The sequence below is a fragment of the Macaca thibetana genome, chromosome 5 (assembly GCF_024542745.1).
Source record: "Macaca thibetana thibetana isolate TM-01 chromosome 5, ASM2454274v1, whole genome shotgun sequence".
NCBI lineage: Eukaryota > Metazoa > Chordata > Mammalia > Primates > Cercopithecidae > Macaca > Macaca thibetana.
In genome coordinates, this window is record NC_065582.1 from 81,097,896 (window position 1) to 81,119,508 (window position 21,613).

General features: G+C 37.7%; 1 protein-coding gene and 1 long non-coding RNA gene across 13 annotated transcripts in view; one reads left to right on the forward strand and one right to left on the reverse strand.

The window, feature by feature from the left end:
• The window catches only part of SGMS2 (sphingomyelin synthase 2), a 90,793-nt gene that overhangs the window by 20,354 nt on the left and 48,826 nt on the right, over positions 1–21,613 (reverse strand). For 2 of the 11 annotated variants that reach the window (XM_050791018.1, XM_050791028.1), the window contains exon 1: positions 5–537. The exons of the other annotated variants lie outside the window; for them this stretch is intronic. The gene's annotated coding sequence lies outside the window, so the exon portion shown is untranslated. Of the gene's footprint in view, positions 1–4; positions 538–21,613 lie in introns of those variants that run through there. 11 annotated transcript variants of the gene reach the window in all.
• Positions 507–21,448, forward strand: LOC126954961 (uncharacterized). 2 transcript variants are annotated; one of them, XR_007725766.1, is made up of 4 exons: positions 507–597; positions 2,362–2,481; positions 8,699–8,857; positions 21,324–21,448. It is a non-coding gene; the product is annotated as an uncharacterized LOC126954961 (long non-coding RNA). The 2 variants fall into 2 exon arrangements; XR_007725765.1 differs by lacking the exon at positions 21,324–21,448 and adding an exon at positions 20,509–20,853.

Below are 21,613 nucleotides of genomic sequence, written 5' to 3' on the forward strand. Positions count from 1 at the left end.
TCACCTTTCTCTTGTCCTTCTGCAGAGCCCCCAGCTATCAATACATTACAGCAGGATAAGAAAGGCCCAGTGGCCCTCTGGCTTGACAGTGTCTTGGCACAATGTTGTGGGAAGAATAGGCACAATGTTGTGGGAAGAATAAGCACAATGAAGAGGTGCCTCAGGAAGGTATTTTCAACAACAAACCTTCAACACCATGAACTACTACTTCTAACGGAGGTCGGTCCGAAGCACTAACACAGCCATTTCCTGTATCTCTTTAGCAGCCTTGCCTAATCCACTTACAGCATCTTGCCAAACCATCATCCAAATTCCCTTCAACTTTACTCTTTCATATGTGCTCCTAGACTTGTGTTCATGTGAGAAAGAAGCTTGTGATTTTGAAACTCCATTTCACAGTGGATGTACAGATGGTCTTTATAAGGTAGCTACTTGGTTCTAGAACACAGAATGTGGAACAGAAGAAAATCCAATTAGTAACCTTTTTTCTTTTTTTTTCCCCAAGAGGAAACACTCAGCCACCCACCTCATGGGACTGCTATGAGAATGACTAAATAATTATGAAGAGCTTTGTGCCCCTGGGAGTAAGAACACTATGTGAGTACAATGCCCATTTATCGTCATTAGTGTTAAAATTAATATTTTCCTTGGGATTAAGATTAAATATACACAGCACATTCATCATGTGTCAACAAATCTTGGGACAGAATGTTTGTCATCAAGACAATGATCGCAACATATTCATTCCTATTGTGAAAGGAAATATCTCGGGGTCCCAAAATCACTAAGCTAGAGGGAAAAGTCAAGCTGGGAACTGCTTAGGGCAAACCTGCCTCTCATTCTCACACATCTGCTCACTGAGATAAATGCATATCTCATTGCCTGCTTTGGAGAGGCTAATCAGAAGCCCAAAAGAATGCAACCATTTATTTCTTATCTACTTATGACCTGGAAGCCCCCTCCCTGCTTTGAGTTGTCCCACCTTTCCAGACCGAACCAATGTTCATCTTACATATGTTGATTCATGTCTCATGTCCCCCTAAGATGTATAAAACCAAACTGTGCTCTGACCACCTTGGGCACATGTCATCAAGATCTCCCAAGGCTGTGTCATGGGCGTGCATCCTCAACCTTGGCAAAATACTTTCTAAATTAACTGAGACCTGTCTCAAATTTTCAGGGTTCACATTTTGGTAACCACAGAGGGATTCTGAGTGGAGATGCCCCTAACCTTTGACAAATCTATCAGTGCTTGGTTGAGTCTTGGGCTATCTTTATGGCTTAAACCAACAGGACAATTTGCTGAGGCCTGGAAGCACCCATTCCAGAGAATCCCTGATCTCCCCAATTCTAGTTGAGATCTAAAGTTTATTTTGCTGTCACAACTTTTTTTTGGAGTTTTAGTTGCTTCCAATACAAGGAAGACACGTTTTCTTGCTTCCATGATGATGGAACGCAGGTAACTCCTTTACGGAGTTTCCCTTCCAAAAGGGAAGATGAGTTTTTTTTTTCCTGCTCCTAGTGACACAGAAGATAGAAAAGTTATTTAGGCAGATAGTGAGGGTAAAAGAGTCCTCAGCAAGGCTTCCCTTCTAACAGAAAGCAGCCCGAGAAACATTTTTTTTTTGTCTAATGAAGAGCAGCCTGAAAAATTGAGCTGCAAACATAGATAAGCAAGCTGGAAGCTTGCACAGGTTGCTGCTGGCAGCTGTGCCAATACAAAATGGCTACCTGGTAGCCAGGTATGTTCAACGTGGAGGCTCCATCTTCCCTTTTGTCACCATGTGTACAGTAAAGACACAGGCAACATGGTGCTGGCCAGGAAGATAACCTATTTGCATAATAAAAGATTAGGGTGGAGGTGGCCAGTTTTTTGCACCCTTATGCAAATGGCACACCTGGTCCAGGCAATCTTTCATGCCCTATGTAAATCAAACACCACCTCCTCAGGCTCATCTGTAAAACCTCCTGCATTTCACTGAGGAAGCAGAAACCCATTTGGGACCCCTCTCTCTGCAGGAGAAAGCTCTTTTCCTTTTGCCTATTAATTCTCTGCTTTTAACCTCGCTCCATGTGTGTCCATGTCCTTGATTTCCTCTGCATGAGACAATGAACCTCAGGTATCACCCCAGACAACAAGGCTGCTTCATTAGGATAGACAGCAGTCTTCAGTCTGAGACCCACCCACCCCTAGATAACTAACTAAATCGGGGTTTGTCTTGGCTAAAGTTAACATTAACAACCAGCTGCTCTTAATGTCTCTTTACCATTAGAGCGTTCAGTAATCATATAAGTTGTGTAATCATTTGTTTTGCTTAACTGGTTTTTTATTTATTGTTTCTGTTTTTGATATTGTTTCAGTCTTTTTCCCATTGGGTTTAACCAACTTCACCCAACTTGATCAAATCCGAATGAAAGTTCCAAATTATGGGGAACAAGGCCTCTGAAGTGGCTAAATTCTCATAGACACACACAAAAAAGGTAGTATGGTAAGGTGGTATAGTGGGGGGAGAAAAACAGCCAGAAAAAGGAAAAAAAAAAAAAAAGGAAAGATTTTTTATTTTGATTACTTAAGGGGCTTTATTTACATAACAAAGCCACCTTTTTGCTAGCCAGGTCAAACTGAAAGCAATGGCGGTCACCCCATGCTGCATTTCAATAGCTAAGGTTCTGCCTTTTCTTTTCCCACCATGACAGCCTGAGGTTTGGTTACTAAATCAAGCCCTTTCTGGTTTGATACTTGGTACTTCTGAAATAGCGGCAATTTGTCCTAGTTCATGAAATATGGAAATGAGATTTAAAGAGTTTTTTTTTATTAAAGGAACTCAATGGTTAAAGTCAGCTTAATTGAAAACTACCATCCACGAGGTGGGTCTGTACGTTTGCATGTGTTTGTATTTAAGAGGACTTCATGTTTTTATTTTTTTCTCCCCTAGGACCTTGTCCTTTTTTTTGTTTTTTTTTTTGAGACAGAGTCTTGCTCTGTTGTCCAGGCTGGAGTACAGTGGTGTGATCGTGGCTCACTGCAACCTCAGCCTCCTGGGTTCAAAGGATTCTCCTGCTTCAGTCTCCCAAGTAGCTGGGATTACAGGCACACACCACCATGCCCAGCTAATTTTTGTATTTTTAGTACAGATGGGGTTTCACCATGTTAACCAGGCTGGTCTTGAACTCCTGACCTCAGTTGATCCACCTGCCTTGGCCTCTCAAAGTGCTGGAATTATAGGTATGAGCCACCATGCCCAGCACCCTTTTTAAAAAAATTTTTTCTTCTCAGTTGACTGGATTCTGTTTTCTTCCTTTACTTCTGCTGTCTCTCCTTTCTCTTTCACCCTCTGCTTCATGAGGGACCAAAAATACTTTATAATAGCCTGGGGTTCCTTAAAGAAATTGGAGAAGGCATCAGACTCCCTTTCAGGGAGAAACCTGTTTCTCCTTATGGAACTTCAAGAGTATAAACAGACAAGTTCATCTCAGCTTTTAAACTGCTTGCTTTTGTATTGTTACCTGATTTATTGACTAAAATAGTTATTGCAACAGAGGCTTAGCTTCAGTTTTTAAAGAAAAGTGTAGTTTAAACACTTAGAAATATATTTGTGTAAAAAAATTTTTTTAAGTGCACCATAAAAACATCACATGGTCTAGCCTCACAAAAATTCTCCCTTTTTGGAAACCCAGGATTCAGTGTGGGCTCTGCCCAGGGTTCAGAGATCTGGTTAAAAGATAGATAGGTAATCTCTAAATAAAATTGGTCTCCTTATGCAATCCTATGATAGATTTTTATAATTTTACATTTGATTTGGCATTCATCTTTAATCTCCCTCTAGACTTTTTCTCTCTGTATCTTATGATTCAAATTTTGCTATTTGATTTTCACCTGAGTTGTTTCCTTTAATATGCAAATTTAAGGCTACCTAGCTGACAACTACCTAAGGTTATGAAACAGGTTATCAAGATCCTGAAAATCTGGGGTGTGCCCAAGATGGCCGAATAGGAATAGCTCCAGCCTCCAGCTCCCAGCATGAATGACACAGAAGACAGGTGATTTCTGCCTTTTCAACTGAGGTACCGGGTTCATCTCACTGGGGCGTGTCAGACAGTCGGTGCTGGTTCAAGGGTGCAGCCCAACCAAAGAGAACTGAAGCAGCGCGAGGCATCGCCTCACCTGGGAAGTGCAAGGGGGAAGGGAATTCCTTTTCCTAGCCAAAGGAAATTGAGACACACAACACCTGGAAAATCGGGTAACTCCCACCCTAATACTGCGCTTTACCAAGGGTCTTAGCAAACGACACACAAGGAGATTATATGCCACACTTGGCCCAGAGGGTCCCACGCCCATGGAGCCTCGCTTCATTGCTAGCACAGCAGTCTGAGATCTAACTGCAAGGTGGCAGCCAGGCTGGGGGAGGGGCACCCACCATTGCTGAGGTTTAAGTAGATAAACAAAGCCACCAGGAAGCTCAAATTGGGTGGAGCCCACTGCAGCTCAAGGAGGCCTGCCTGCCTCTGTAAATTCCACCTCTCGGGACCGGGCATAGCTAAACAAAAAGCAGCAGAAACTTCAGCAGAGGTAAATGTCCCTGTCTGACAGCTTTGAAGAGAGCAGTGGTTCTCCCAGCATGGAGGTTGAGATCTGAGAATGGACAGACTGACTGCTCAAGTGGGTCCCTGACCCCTGAGTAGCCTAACTGGGTGACATCCCCCACTAGGTGCAGACTGACATCTCACACCTCACATGGCTAGGTACACCTGTGAGACGAAGCTTCCAGAGCAAAAATCAGACAGCAACACTCACTGTTCAGCAATAGTCTATCTTCTGCAGCCTCCGCTGCTGATACCCAGGCAAACAGGGTCTGGAGTGGACCTCAAGCAAACTCCAACAGACCTGCAGCTGAGGGTCTTGACTGTTAGAAGGAAAACTAAGAAACAGAAAGGACACCCACACCAAAACCCCATCAGGATGTCACCATCATCAAAGACCAAAGGCAGATAAAACCACAAAGATGGGGAAAAAGTAATGCAGAAAAGCTGGAAATACAAAAAATCAGAGCACATCTCCCCCTCCAAAGGAACACAGCTCATCGCCAGCAATGGAACAAAGCTGGATGGAGAATGACTTTGATGAGTTGAGAGAAGAAGGCTTCAGTCGATCAAACTTCTCAGAGCTCAAGGAGGAACTACGTAACCAGTGCAAAGAAACTAAAAACCTTCAAAAAAGAATGGATGAATGGATAACTAGAATAATCAATGCACAGAAGACCTTAAAAGAATGGATAGAGATGAAAACCATGACACGAGAACTACATGACAAATGCACAAGCTTCAGTAACCGACTCGATCAACTGGAAGAAAGATTATCAGCGACTGAAGATTGAACGAATGAAATGAAGCAAGAAGAGAAGTGTAGAGAAAAAAGAGTAAAAAGAAATGAACAAAGCCTCCAAGAAATATGGGATTATGTGAAAAGACCAAATCTAAATCTGATTGGTGTACCTGAAAGTGACGGGGAGAATGGAACCAAGTTGGAAAACACTCTGCAGCATATCATCCAGGAGAACTTCTCCAACCTAGCAAGGCAGGCCAACATTCAAATTCAGGAAACACAGAGAATGCCACAAAGATACTCCTTGAGAAGAGCAACTGCAAGACACATAATTGTCAGATTCACCAAAGTTGAAATGAAGGAAAAAATCTTAAGGGCAGCCAGAGAGAAAGGTCGGGTTACCCACAAAGGGAAGCCCATCAGTCTAACAGCAGATCTCTCAGCAGAAACTCTACAAGCCAGAAGACAGTGGGGGCCAATATTCAACATTCTTAAAGAAAAGAATTTTCAACCCAGAATTTCATATCCAGCCAAACTAAGTTTCATAAGTGAAGGAGAAATTAAAATCCTTTACAGACAAGCAAATGCTTAGAGATTTTGTCACCACCAGGCCTGCCCTACAAGAGATCCTGAAGGAAGCACTAAACATGGAAAGGAACAACCAGTATCAGCCATTGCAAACACATGCCAAAATGTAAAGTCCATCGATGCCAGGAAGAAACTGCATCAACTAACGGGCAGAACAACCAGCTAACATCATAATGACAGGATCAAGTTCACACATAACAATATTAACCTTAAATGTAAATGCACTAAATGGTCTAATTAAAAGACACAGACTGGCAAATTGGATAAAGAGTCAAGACCCATCAGTTTGCTGTATTCAGGAGAGCCATCTCACATGCAGAGACACACATAGGCTCAAAATAAAGGGATGGAGGAAGACCTACCAAGCAAATGGAAAACAAAAAAAGGCAGGGATTATTGTAACTTTTAATCTTGTGGCTTTGGGCAGTTTAGTCCACAGGAACTGAGGTTTGTTTTGAGAAAGGACTATTACTGTCTTTGTTTTAAAGCTAAACTATAAGCTAAGGTCCCAAAGTTAGTTTGTCCTACACCCAGGAATGAACAAGTACAGCTTGGAGGTTAGCAAGATGGAGTCAATTAGGTCAAATCTTTTTCACTGTTTCAGTTATAATTTTGCAATGGTGGTTCCAAAACTTCACATGATGGCTATCACAGTTTTCATAAATAATCTAGGTAAACAATTAAAATAATTAGGTAAATGTAATGGGATAAATGATTGTAGACAAACAGGTCATAATTTAGAATCTAAAGTTATATTAAATAATAGATATTTCATTATTTGGGTATTTTCCAATAAAAATATATTTGTAGGAAAACATTCTTTCAAAAAGAAAGTGTCCTTTTAAAAAAGGGTGAACAATTTTTGTCTAATTCAAAGCTTATTTAAAGGTCATGTATAAAACAAACCAGGAAATAAGAGAGATGTAGAGAAAGTTGTAAAAATAATTTTTTTTTGGTAAGAAAGCTTAAAAAGAAATAATTTCAAATAAATAATTTTGTATGAGATTCTTCATATGAGAAAGAATTTAGTCCTAGAGTAGAATGACTGGTTGTTTAAGAAAGAGGGATGATCAGGACAAACCAGAAAGTCCAAGCATGTAATGAATGGTCTGCATAAGTCACAAGGAGAGAATTAAAGAAAACTTGTATTTTCAAGTTGTCACATTAAGTTTTGGTTTGCTTAGGAAAAAACTGAGATTAAAGCCTTTTTTTAAATTGAGGTTATTACATGCATGTAGCTCTCTGTATGTGCTTTTAAAGTACTTGTGACATTGAGTTACAGGCCTTTGACTTTTGTGTCTAAAAAAGACACCAAGTCCTGTTAAATTTTAAACACTGACAGCAATTAAACCCCATCTTCAGGCCCAGTAAAAGATGCCAATCAAAATAAACTGCATTCTTGAGACACTGGGCCAGAAATTAAAGCTATTAAACTCCTCAAGGCCCAGGAACTATCATGGAACAGGTGGGTGTATGAGACTGTAGGAATTGATTCTGAGAGATAAGTTCAGTTTCTCTACAAATTAATCATCAATGTCAAAGACACACTGATGTAAGATGAGCACATGGGCCCCTGTGCCTGATTAGGTTTTCTTGAAGCATTAACTGACTCCTTAGTAAAGGTTATAAAGCTTATAAAAGGCTTATGGAAGTTTTATCTTATGGTTAAAATTAAAATTTTATAGTTTATAAAATTTTGAAAATCAAATTTAATTGGCTTCATGCTGTTCTTATTCAGGCTTATTGTTTGGAAAATTAAGTCTCCTTTCCCAAAGAATGAAGGTATTGCCTTTTTAAAAAAAAATCTTTTTGGTTTTTTTTTTTTTTTAATCCTTGTGTTATCATTTTGGTTTTTTTTCTTTTTAATCCTTGTGTTATTTTGGTTAAATGAAATTACTTATTTTACAATGACTTGTGATCCTATTTTGTGATATCAAGTGTTTTAAACCTTGGATATTTGACAAGCTTTCCAAATCAAATTATAAATTATGTCTTTTTCTTACCTAATTAATCCTTTAAGATATTAGATTCCCTAAAGTCCAAAAATGACGTATTTGACTTTGGTATAAAAATTATGCAGAAAGCATTGTCAAATATAAAATGATGTTTAGTTTTCTTTGGGCTGTATTTATATAAATATGGTATTGGTATGTGTTCCAAAATTATGAGAAACTTCCATAATTCTGATATGACTTAATGTACATTATCAGTAATAATTATAATTATGTTAAATTATTGCATGCCACAGACATAACCAATTTCCTTGTCAATTATGTCTTTGACTATGGCTGCCCTAAAACATTTTGTCATCCACAGAAAATTGTCTTATTTTGGTCCTCTTTAGAAGGGGGTTTTATAATCAGCTATAAAACCCTTACAGGTGCTCCTGAATGCAGGTTTCTGATAACTTTGGAGATTGTGACATCAGAATAGAGGAAAAACTTTCAGGACACATGGAGAGCTGAAATGTTCATGAATATTAAGCAGAACAGGAATTAACTGCATGGACTAAACTAATAGAAGTCTGAAGTAATCTTTTTAACTTTTTTTGTTTAAAACCTGCTCATCCTTTGTTTTGTTTTTCAGAGTCAGGAAAACTTTTAAGCTATTTACAACTTTTAACAATTGAGTAATGTATATTCCTATGAACAAAATTTGGAGCATATTTGTGTTCTCTCTGATTTTTCCAGAATTGGGAAACTATTGGAAACTATTTGTATTCTTAACTTATGGCAATACAGTTATTTGCGTATAAGTACAATAAGAATCTGTTTTCATTTATAATAGGACACAACTGGAGAAACTGGTTATTTTTCAAGGCTTAGGCTGGAATGGTGTGCTTTCCTTTAAAGAATCAAACTTGACTTATGGAGCCTATAAAAGCCTCTTGGGAAAACTGGCCTCATACTTGTCTACACAGTCCCTGTACAGGGTTCCTGACCTGTGGTAAGTAAAGAATATCACTTTCTGACAGGCCTAGGAGCTCCAAGTTTTATCTTAGAACCTCAAGAGGAGAGAATCACCCAATTCACAGGTATTTGATGATACATATCCATGGCTGGGCTTGGTTTTTAAAAAGTCTTATCTGAGATTCCTTCTATTGATGTGGTGGCTCATACCTGTAATTTCAGTACTTTGGGAGGCCAAGGCAGGAGGTCATTTGAGCCCAGGAGTTCAAGACCGGTCTGGGCAACATGACAAAACCGCGTGGTTACAAAAAAAATACAAAACATTAGCTGGGTGTGGTGGTGCACCTGTAGTCCCAACTACTTGGGAGGCTAAGGTTGGAGGATTGCTTGAGACTAAGAGGTTGAGGCTGCAGTGCCAGTGATCACACCACTGCATTCCAGCCTAGGTGATGGAGTGAGACCCTGTCTCCAAAAAAAAGTTGCTGTTACCCAGTATTAGTTATGTAATGTAGCCTAGTGGTATAAACCTGCCGCTGCTACCATTTTTACTCTCTGATGAACTTTGGAATCATTTTATCAGATGATAGGAAAACTTCTATTGACATTATGAAAAGGAAATGACTCTCATTATATAATATGGCAACATCAAATCTTTACTGGGATAATACATCAGCTTCCCATGTATGAATATAGTATAGCCTTATGCTTACTTTTATCTACATCAGCTAATTTTTATAGCTTTCTTCATATAAGTTCTGAACATTTATTTTAATTATTAAAATTTGATGCCATTTTTTCTTTGTTATGGTGGCTACATCAGTAACCAACAATCAAGTAAGTGATTTTTTTTAGCTTTTCTAACTGGTTAATACTGATTCTATAAGGATACTGTGTTTTTAATTCATAAACAAAATCTAACTTTCCAGTGGAATATTGCATGTTTTAGTTATTTTCACATATATATTTTCTGCCTTTTAGTCATTACCTGCCCGTTTTCTTTTTATTTTCTTGGCTTCATTGGCTAGAACAATGTTAAAAATTACAGATGTAGAAGTAAAACACAGAAGTACAATGGTGTCTATGGATGTGTTTTCTTGTAATTTGACAGAAAGATTCTAAAGCTCATTTAGGAGTGCAAATGAAAGCAGCAGACTTTTCCCACTAGGTATTGCAACATCAATTGGATACTGAGTTTTACCAAATGCCATTTTGGTTTCACTCCAGATAATAATATCTTTTCCTTTTAAACATGTTTGTGATGTATTTTATTACAATCATTTTCTAATTTTAAATCTTCCTCACATTTCTGGAATAAATCAGGCTTAGTTCAAAAAAAAATGTAACAAAACACTAGCAGTGTACTGGAAGGTTCAGAGTTTGCCATTTGCCTTCTAAAGGGAGATGAATCTATACAGATCTTTAATTTTTTCAGTATTTTCTAGGTTAACTTCCAGTATTTTGCAATGTAAGAGGACTCAGAAGGCTTGGCATCTGCTTTGTACTCTGGTATACTACCCTAAACAAATGAACTAATGGAACTGCCACCCACTGAGAGAGGAACTATTGTGGCTTTTTTCGCTTTCCCAGACACTGGTAGGAAAGGATAACTATAGTGTGAACCCTGAAAACCTGAAATAGATCTTAATTTAGAAAGGTTATTTTGCCAAGGTTGAGGATGCACACCCATGACACAGCCTCAGGAGGTCTTGATGACATGTGCCCAAGGTGGTCAGAGCACAGTTTGGTTTTATAAATCTTAGGGGTACATGAGACATGAATCAACATATGTAAGATGTTCGGTCTGGAAAGGTGAATCATGAATCAACATATGTAAGATGTTGGTTCGGTCTGGAAAGGTGGGACAACTCAAAGCAAGGAGGGGGCTTCCAGGTCATAGGTAGATAAGAGATAAATGGTTGCATTCTTTTGGGCTTCTGATTAGCCTCTCCAAAGCAGGCAATGAGATATGCATTTATCTCAGTAGGCAGATGTGTGAGAATGGGAGGCAGGTTTGCCCTAAGCAGTTCCCAGCTTGACTTTTCCCTCTAGCTTAGTGATTTTGGGGCCCAGAGATATTTTCCTTTCACATTTCCCCCCTTTTGTTCTTTTTAAATCTTTGGGAGAAAGCATTTTAGAAGGAAAAGTCTCTGGGCTCAGGTTTCATCTTATCTCTCATGGCTAGGGTGGTTTATTCCAAGATGGGTAGGTCCTGAGTTATTAGGAAAGCTCATTTTTAGAAGGTCATGAAGTCTTGATGTCCTATGAAGAGAATAAAGGGGAAGGAAGGGAGAAAAACAACAACAAACAAAATAATCCTGGAAAATCAATACAGATCACATTACTCTGAAGTTTATACATTAGTAGGCAGGTATGAAAGTGGCTTATGAATGTAAATAGGTTGTTATTTTCTTCTGAGGTTTAAGTTGTCTAGCTTTAGTTCACAGGTCTTCATGAAAGCACAGCTTAGTTTTCAGTGACTTCAAATTAGGAAAAATGGGGAAGAAAGAAGAAAAAATTGAAAACATTATTTTGAAGACTTCTAGCCAAGAAAAATTAGAATTCGGTCCAAACTGTAGAAAATATTAAAAATTGAAAAACATTAGGCAAGACTAGAATCTAAAAACAGGTGTACTATAGTTTTTGAAACACAATTTTTCTGTCTGCAGTTTCCTGTACTAAAGACAAATCATGCTAGGACTGGTCTGCTTTATTATACTTGGCCTAATTATTTGTATACAGTGCAGCAAGAATAATTATTTTTACATAGGCTTTTAAATTGGCTTTGAATAGCATTTTTATTCAGTTATCCTATTTTATGACTTTATCTTTAGGGAATTAGATGTACAAAACATATTTTTACAAGCATATTTTCAACCGTTACATATAAGGGAAAATTGGAAATAATCTAATATCCAAGAACATGGGGTTCGCTAAATGAATTATGGTTACCTTAATATTACATATAATGTATGATACCATAGTAACTGTAAAACTGCAAGACAGATATATAAATACTATATAAGAAGAAAACAGTGCTGAGGTAGGCAGATCACCTGAGGCCAGTAGTTTGAAACCAGCCTGGCCAACATGGTAAAACCCTATCTCTACTTAAAATACAAAAAATGAGCTGGGCATGTTGGCACACGCCCATAGTCCCAGCTCCTTGGGAGGCTGAGGCATGAGAATCCCTCCAACCTGGGAGGCAGAGGTTGCAGTGAGTTTAGATTGCATCACTGCACTCCAGTCTGGGTGACAGAGCAGAACTGTATCTCAAAAAGAAGTATCAAATTAAGAAGAAACTTCAATCTTAATAGAAACTGTAGAATCTCAATCATTCATATCAAAGGTTATGGTTTTACAAAATGGGAAAATGCTATGTGATCGATACTCATGGCTACAGAAAAAGGTGCAGGGAATGCAGTTCAGATCTGACACTCACTGACGGCAGCTGCAGAGGCGACTGAGTATAGACATGGGTTCTAGTAGAAGGGCTTAGAAATGCTTTGTGTTCCAGATTTGTAAGTGTGCCTTGTGGTGTATATGAAGTGTTTAAGATATATTAAATATGTAAATATAACTAAAAAATTAAGAGATTTTTATCTATAGTTTATTATAGTTTTAATATTTAGAAGAATTTAATCTGTTCAAGAACGATGCAAAACATTGATCAAAGAAAGCATGTTCCTGCATTTATAAACTGCAATAATGAATAACAGATGTTTATACATTGAGCTTAAAGATTTAAGAAAAACTAGGTCTTGAAACAGAATTTGATTGAATTGAATATCAGTTGAAACAATCTGAGGATGAATTTCTTAACAGACACAAGAGCTTTCTTAGACCTTAAAAAAGAAAACTCTGTTGTCACTATAAAACCATTAAAAAATCAACTTGTGGAATAAAATATTCACAATATAATAGTTCTCAGCAAATCTTACTTATATGGCAGGTGCTATGCTTGTGTATTATCTAAATTAATCACAATAACAACCCTAGGAAATATTGCTAGCCAGATTTTTTTTTAATCGAAACGAAGTGAAGAGACAACCCACAGAATGGGAGAAAATATTTGCAAACTATCCATCTGACAAGAGATTAATAACCAGAATATATAAGGAGCTCAAACAACAGGGAAAAAATCTAATAGTCTGAGTAAAAAAATAAGCAAAAGTTCCAAATAGACATTTCTCAAAAGACAGACAAATGACAAACAGGTATATGAAAAGGTGCTTAACATCACTGATCATCACAGAAATACAAATCAAAACTACAATGAGCTATCATCTCACCCCAGTTAAAATGGCTTCTATCCAAAAGATAGGCAATAACAAATGCTGGTGAGCATGTGGAGATAGGGGAATCCTTGTACACTGTTGGTGCGAATGTTAGTTAGTAAAGCCACTATGGAGAACAGTACGGAGGTTCCTCAGAAAACTAAAGATAGAACTACCATATGATCCAGCTATCCCACTGCTGGGAATATATCCAAAAGAAAGAAAATCAGCACATCAAAGAGATAACTTCACTCCCATGTTTATTGCAACATTATTCACAATAGCCAAGATTTGGAAGCAACATAAGTGTCCACTGATGGATGGATAAAGAAAATGTAGTACATATACACACTGGAGTACTATTCAGCCATAAAAAAGAATAGGATCTCATCATTTGCAACAACATGGATGGAACTGGAAGACATTATGTTAATTGAAATAAGCAAGGCACAGAAAGTCAAACTTCACATGTTCTCACTCATTTGTGGAATCTAAAAATTAAAACAATTGAACTTATGGTGACAGAGGTAGAAAGATGGTTACCAGAGGCTGGGAAGGATAGTGGTGGGTGGTGGGGCAGGCGAAGTGGAGATGGTTAATGGATAAAAAAATATAGTTAGATAGAATGAGTAAGTTCTGGTAATGAGTAAGGGTGACTACAGTCAATAATAATTTATGTATTCAGTACATTTAAAAATAACTAAAATTATAACTGAAATGTTTATAACAAAGTGATGAATGCTTGAGGTGATGGATACCCCATTTACCCTGATTTGATTATTACACACTATATGGCTGTATCAGAATATCTCATGTACCCCATAAATATATACACCCACATTGTACCCATAAAAATAAAAAAAATAAAAATAAATTAAGATGATGTATGTTGCCCAAGGTCAGAGAGGAAGTAGCAGAGCCTAGATTTAATCAGGAATCTGACCTCAGGAGCCTCTGTTCCTAAATGGTATACCACAGCCTCTAGTACCATTCCATATGAAAAGGTCAACAATAGCATCAGTGAAAAAGATTAAGAGACAATCAATTATGAACTTGGTTTTTATTTTCATTTCTTAAATTTCAACTTTTATTTTAGATCGGGGGTACAGGTTTGTTACCTGGCTATATTGCATGGTGCTGAGGTTTTCTAGATTACAGTACAGGCAATTCTTCAGTCTTTATAATTTTGTAAAGATCAATATAGACTTAGAAAAAAATTAACTTATAATTCACTATTATTGTAGGGTAAAAAGAAAAGGAGCCTGTTAAAAATTTCCCTATCACCCATATCTGCCATTTAATTATAGTTAATATTACTAATAAGCCACCATATTAAATCTGTAATACAGTTAGGTATATAATTTTATGTTAACAGCATCCAGTTTAGCTAAGAAATCTCATGCCCATAAAGTTTTTCCTAAACACCAAGACATCTTACCTTTTTCTTTTCATCTTTTTTTGTTTGTTTGTTTGTTTTTTGAGACAGAGTCACGCTATGTCACCCAGGCTGGAGTGCAGTGGTACAATCTTGGCTCATTGTAACCTCAGCCTCCCAGGTTCAAGTGATCCTCGTGCCTCAGCCTCCGTGTAGCTGGGAATACAGGCACGCCATCATGCTCAGCTAATTTTTGTATTTTTAGCAGAGACGGGGTTTTGCCTTGTTGGCCAGGTTGGTCTCGAACTTCTGGCCTCAAGTAATCCATCCATCTCAGCCTCCTAAAGTGCTGTGATTACAGGTGTGGGCCATTGCACCCAGCCAGCTTTTTCTTATTAACAGTATTTGAGACTAACTTCTTTGTAAAATTCTTTCCAGCCAAAATGGGGAGGTACCAATATGCTTACGGATGTAAGCGTGCTTTGTGAGTGATGGGATTCTATTTCAGAAGTGCCCACAAAATTTGTTAAGTATTTTTACTAACAAGTTCTTGAAAACTGACAGAAGATTCACTGCTTACCAAAAAATTATCATGTATTTCTGAAATACTTTCACAACAAAAGTCACATTGAAAAGAGTCCTTGTCAGATCATTACAAGTTTTTATACTGCCACTAAGTCCTACATCTTTTTTAGTGTGGTAAGATTTTTAATTTGGGATATGGGAAAGCTTGATGGTATCTTGATGACACTTTCTTCTGAGAATGGCTTGGTAAAAAAAAAAAAAAAAAAAAAAGAATAAGGAAAAAGATATAATTGAAAAATTAGCTACACACAGTAACTGTACTTCTGAACTTTAGGGGAGATATGCTTGGGTAGAGGGCAGATATTTTTATTTCTGGTACTTATTTTCCATCCCATATTCAGGTAGATTGGACTACTTTGGTTCTACACCCAGTTTTCATAAGAAGAGAAAGATACAGCCTAACAAACAGAGATAGAAAGTAATTAGTGGTTATTTGAGAATGCAGGTGGGAATGGCAGTGACTGCAAGTGGGCTGGAAGTTTCTTTTTGGGTGACAGAAATGTTCTAAAATTAGTAATGATGGTTGCATAATTCTGTAAATTTATTAAAAATCATTTCATTTTACCCTTAAAACAATTTAACTTTATGATGTTATCACTCAAGTAAGCTGTTAAAAAAGGTATAGCCCACCAGGTGCGGTGGCTCACGCCTATAATCCCAGCACTTTGGGAAGCAGAGGCAGGTGGATCACTCGAGCCCAGGAGTTCGAGACCAGCCTGGGCAACGTGCCAAAACCCCGTCTCTGCTAAAAATACAAAAATTAGCCAGGTGTGGTGGGGTGCACCTGTAATCCCAGATACTCAGGAGGCTGAGGCGCAAGAATCGCTTGAACCTGGGAGGCAGAGGTTGCAGTGAGATGAGATGGTGCCACTGCACTCCAGCCTGGGCAACAGAGTGAGACTTGGTCTCGGAAAAAAAAAAAAAAATAATAGGCCATCAAGATAAATTATTTCTAAAGAACTAGAAAACCAAGGAACATCCCATACCCTCTTATTAACTTCCGGGCTCACTCATCCCTTTAAAGTGTTGTACTTACCAGCTAAACACTACTTTTACAGTGACTCTGAAATAATAAACATTTCCAAGTTTTCTACAGACAAGATCAAGAACTATCTAATGAAAAGCAAACTATTTAACAAAATTTGTGTAAACTGTGCTCTAAAAATAAACTTGTAACTAAACAACATGAAATGACAAAAAAGATGGATTTTCTAGCAAAATTCATCAAAATTTACGATGAGTTAAATTAAAAGGGGGAAAAATGGTCTATATCTCACACACACACACAAATGGCCAGGTAGACCATTTAATACTTGTTGAAATGAATACAGTATTTACCCACAGCAAATATTAGCTGTACAAATTTGAAAACAACAAACTGTAGAACTGAGAGTATCTCACAAGCAGGGATGATCTGCAGTCCACAGTGTAGCATACAGAGATGGTGGAAGACTGCTTACCTTATCAACTGTTTTTGCCTTAATGATGCTGATATAATAAAGTACCTTCAATACAACTGGAAGTTCCACAGGATATTTTAAAATTTGGCTTCTTTTTGTGGACATTTCCTAGCTGTGAGGCTTTCTATTGGTGACTGGAAAATTTGATGATTAACTGTGATTCTTAGCATATTTTGGAAAGACAGAAATCGCAGCCCTGGGATTGTGAAGCTAAAGCTCTCCAGAAGGAGAAGAATCTTAAAAGAAGATGGAGTCACATGGGAAGTTGCTTTAATAATCCATGGTACAATAGGGAACATGCAGTAAGGTGAATGAATGGATAAATGAAAAAATAAAGGAGTGAATAGATAAATAGGTAGGGAGGTAGATTATTTAGATAGGTAGGTATGTTAATGGAAAGATAGAAAGGGTTACCCAAACCCTGAAGATAGAAGAAGACTATAAAACAAGGTCAAAGACTAGGGAATATTTAAAATAATTCTTCACATTTCCATTCAAATTTACCCTAAATGAGAGGTTCTCAAAGTTAAGGTGTGAGAATTGGGGAGCATATCATGCATTGGAGCTTCTCCCAAATGATGGTTTATGCTCGCTTTCCCCAGCTCCATTCTTGACAAATCTAGAGTTTCAGTAGGGTGGGGAAGAGGGGACTCCCTAAATAGTGTCTTCCTTCTTGATGTAGATGTTTTCAGTGTTTAGTACAAAGAGCAAGGCTGAGGCCAGGCACGGTGGCTCACGCCTGTAATCCCAGCACTTTGGGAGGCCAAGGTGGATGGATCATGAAGTCAGGATATCCAGACCATCCTGGCCAACATGGTGAAACCCCGTCTCTACTAAAAATAAAAAAATTAGCCAGGCATGGTGGTGTGCACCTGTAGTCCCAGCTACTTAGGAGGCTGAGGCAGGAGAAACACTTAAACCCAGGAGGTGGAGGTTGCAGTGAGCCGAGATCGCGCCACTGCACTCCAGCCTGGGCGAGTGAGTGAGACTGTGTCTCAAAAAAAAAAAAAAAAAAAGAAAGAGTGAGGTGGAAATTTGCGACTTTCCACCCCTTTCTGGACTTACTGCTAGTGAAATATGACATCCAGAATAAGCTGGGTTGAAGGCTTATCTTTGTGTTAAAATGTTTATCTACTTAGCAGATGAACAAAAGAAGTCCCTATAATATAAACAGACATTTGCACTTTCAATAACCTAAACTATCATTTTACTAATTCACAAAAGAACTTTACAGGATAGATATGTGGTCACTAGAATCATTTCATACAAGATAGACACGTGGTCACGAGAATCATTTCATACAACTTGCATTACCTGTTCCATGTTTAATGGTCAAACAAAAGCAGTCAGCACTTGTTTAGGCCAAACACCCTGGGGGCTTTATCAGTAAGGTTAACTATAACAGCCTAACTGAACAACAGTGATAATTATCTGCTTCTACATTCCTAGCTTTCATTATATACCCCAAAGATTTATATACCTAGAAACTGATTCTCTTAGGTTTTAATACCTTAGGGTTTAATTTACTCTGTAATAGGAGGCTGCATAGATTACCTATTGAAGTGAGAGGTGTTGAAAACCTTAAAAAAATCCCATTTAGTCATTTTTGTTTTGCTTTGTTTAGAGAGGGTGTCTTTCTGACATCCAGGCTGCAGTAAACTCCTAGGCTCAAGGGATCCTCCTGCCACAGCCTCCCGAGTAGCTAGGACTGCAGGTGCACACCACTATGCCAGCTAATTTTTTAAATAATACTTTGTAGAAATATGGTCTTGTTATGTTGCCCAGGCTGGTCTCATACACCTAGCCTCAAGTGATTCTCCCCCCTCAGCCTCCTAAAATGCTGGGATTATGGGTGTGAGCCACCACAACCAGTCCCATTTAATAGTTTTAAAATAAGATATTTAAGACTGATATTGGAGTTAATATTTTCTCCTAAGAATAATGGCTAGTCTAGGGAAGAAAGAAAAGCAAAACCTGAGTCTAATAGTTTAACATTATATTCCCGTAAACCACATAACACTCTCTAAATGAAACTAGAGATCTCCTTCTAAGTAAATAGATCACAGTCAAAGTCAACAGTATATCATCCTTGTCAACAACAAAAAATTTCCTAGATTTGAAAGAATAATCTTGTTGCAGAAAAGTCAGGATAAAAAATGAAATAAAGAAAAAGAATAGTTCCCTTAAAATAACTTTATAATTCTCTATTTTAATACAGCTCTTGTATTCCATGACCTTCAGATTATTTTAGAAATCCACATATTGATTGCTGCCTCTACCACATGGAGACCAGTGTATATATTTCATACTATTTCAAAAAACAAAAGTTGCAAAGCCTAATAAAAACAGGCCACTGAAATGGGTATTTAAAAATGACTTCTTGAAACATTGCTTGCTGTTTACTAATGCAACGGAAGAGATATTACCACTCTGTTTTGAGATTTAAGCAAAGTTACCTTTAAGCAAAAATCTATAGAAATGAGTTAGATAATCCTGCTCTGTATGGAGATAAAGGCAGAGACTTGAGGAGAAACATTTAACCAGGTGCTGTGGCCAGTACATTTGGTGTTTACAGCGGATGGCACGTGCCTAAGAACAGGAAGTTTACTCAATCCCTGTGCTGCTGCAGAAATGGCACCTAGATATACTTCAATATCATTTCCTTATAGGAGTCTAACATCTAGAATTAGACGCTGTTATTTATTTAAAATATAATGGGTTACTGGTTATCACATTTGTGCTTTGTGCTCTGTGCTAACAAAATGAGTTCAAGAAATAGCTTAATACAGCCTGAGAGGTTTAGGGGCACATTTCCTAGAAGCAGGAATTGGGCACTGAAAAATTATTAAGGAGAAGGTTGGTTCTAGAATCTGTACCTTGAGCAGTTTAGTTCCATCACTTCTGCAATTTACCAAGTCTTAGTATAGGGTATTGTGGAGTGGGGACCATGAGGGCTAGAAAGCTCCTAGTGTCCTGAAGTCCTATGCTTCAGTCCACCTGGGTTCTTCAAGATAGAGCAGGGTCTTCATTAAAAGGAAAGGAAAAAAGAGAAAGGGAGACAACACAGAAGACCTAGAAAGGACTGAAAACCCTCCATTTTTCATTCTCTTATGCCAACCACAAAAATGTTCCACAAATGAAGTAATAAACAATGTAGACCATTCACATACAGTCTATACTATTTTCTGCTTCCATTTAAAAATGCAACGCTGTTTTCTTTGTTAACTTTTAAGTTCAGGGATACAGGTGCAGGTTTGTTGCACAGGTCAATGCGTGTCATAGGGGTTTGTTGTACAGATTATTTAATCCCCCAGGTATTAAGCCCAGCATCCATCAGCTATTCTTCCTGATACTCTCCCTCCTCCCACCTTCACCCTTCGGTGGGTGGGCAGCAGTATATTTTGTTTCCCTCTATGTGTCCATGTGTTCTCATTATTTAGCTCCCACTTATAAGTAAGAGCACGTGGTATTTGGTTTTCTGTTCCTGCATTAGTTTGCTAAGGATAATGGCCTCCGGCTCCATCCATGTCCCTGCACAGGACATGATCTCATTCTTTTTAATGGCTGCATAGTATTCCATGGTGTTTATGTACCACATTTTCTTTATCCAGTCTATCATCAATGGCCATTTAGGTTACTCCATGTCTTTGCTATTGTGAATAGGGCTGCAATGAACAGACATGTGCGTCTGTCTTTATAACAGAACGATTTATGCAGAGCTGTTTTTCCAGAGTTGCTTTTGCATGAGTGACTAAATAAGCCACTGCTTTCAAGTGTTTTGAAATTATAAAAAGGTATACCTTCTCTAAAGCTATTAAGTTTGTTGTAATAGGCTGTAGGTTCTCCTAGAATTTAAACCGTTATGTTGCTTTTAAATAAATAATTGTCTCTCAAAAGCACTTATTTGACCAGTGCTTCCAATCATAGGCTTCAGAGATTGGTTTCTGCAAATAACCTAATAATGATGATTTATGTTATTCAAATTTGGCTCTAGGAAGAGGGACCCAGATATCTCAACCCAACCCAACACTTCATTGAAGACATGAGGTAGAGACACAAAGAGAATAACCTTAGAGATGAAATGTACCTAAAAGATTAAAATCGTTAATCTAACAGAATGCCATTTAAACAATGTTAAGGGATGCAAGTGACAATGATATTGATACTTAAAATATACCTATATTTATCTATTGAATTTTCATTTATTCTAATAAATCAAGGAAATGAAGAAACTGCCATAAAATATAAATTTCCACAATTTTCACTAGAAAGTTTGTATACTTAAAAAAATCACTTGGAAATAAATTTGGTTTATTCATCATAGTACTTAAGTACTGTTTTAGATAATATTAGTGGCTTAGTATATGGATATTCAGAATGGCTACCAATAGACATAGTCTCCTAGGGAAAAATAAGGTTCTTTAGAACTAAATCCCTATGTTGTTAGCTCTAGAGCAAGTAAACTAATCCAGTAACCTTCAGGGAATGACGCATTTCTCTCTTAAAACAGGCAGAACAGCTCACTCAAGACTTTCATTTCCATTTGTGACCAACTGTGCTGGTTCACAAAGTTGCAAAGCAAAGTTTCTAATAAACAAATGCGTCTTTTGTTGCCTACTCTACTGAAGTAATGCCCCCTGTACAGAGCTTGAACATTCCTCACAAAGCTTTGGTGGCTGTTGGCACAATAATGATCGTGGAGTGTCTATTTGTACACCATTAATTATGCTGTGATCCCTAGTGAACTGCCTGTTTTTCTTTTGCAAAAACCTAGAACACGGTATACAGCTTATTTTGTGTTTCTTTTAGATATATTATAATACAAGAAATTTAGTTCCAACATATCCAAGCTGTCCCTTCAGAAGGTGATCAGAAGAGAGAAATGAGTTTGGAAAAGAAAATGAATAGGTGAACAAAAGTAAGAGTTTCTGCAATAAAGCCTTAAAAGAGAATAAAAATGTGGAAAAGTGAAGGTAGACACTGGAGCTGCATTTAAATAGTTCTTAGGAGCCCAAAGTAAGACATGTTCTGTAAAAGTAAAACTTACAGGGGGATCAACCCTTGTCATTAAAATCCGGAGTATCTGGATGAAAAACCAA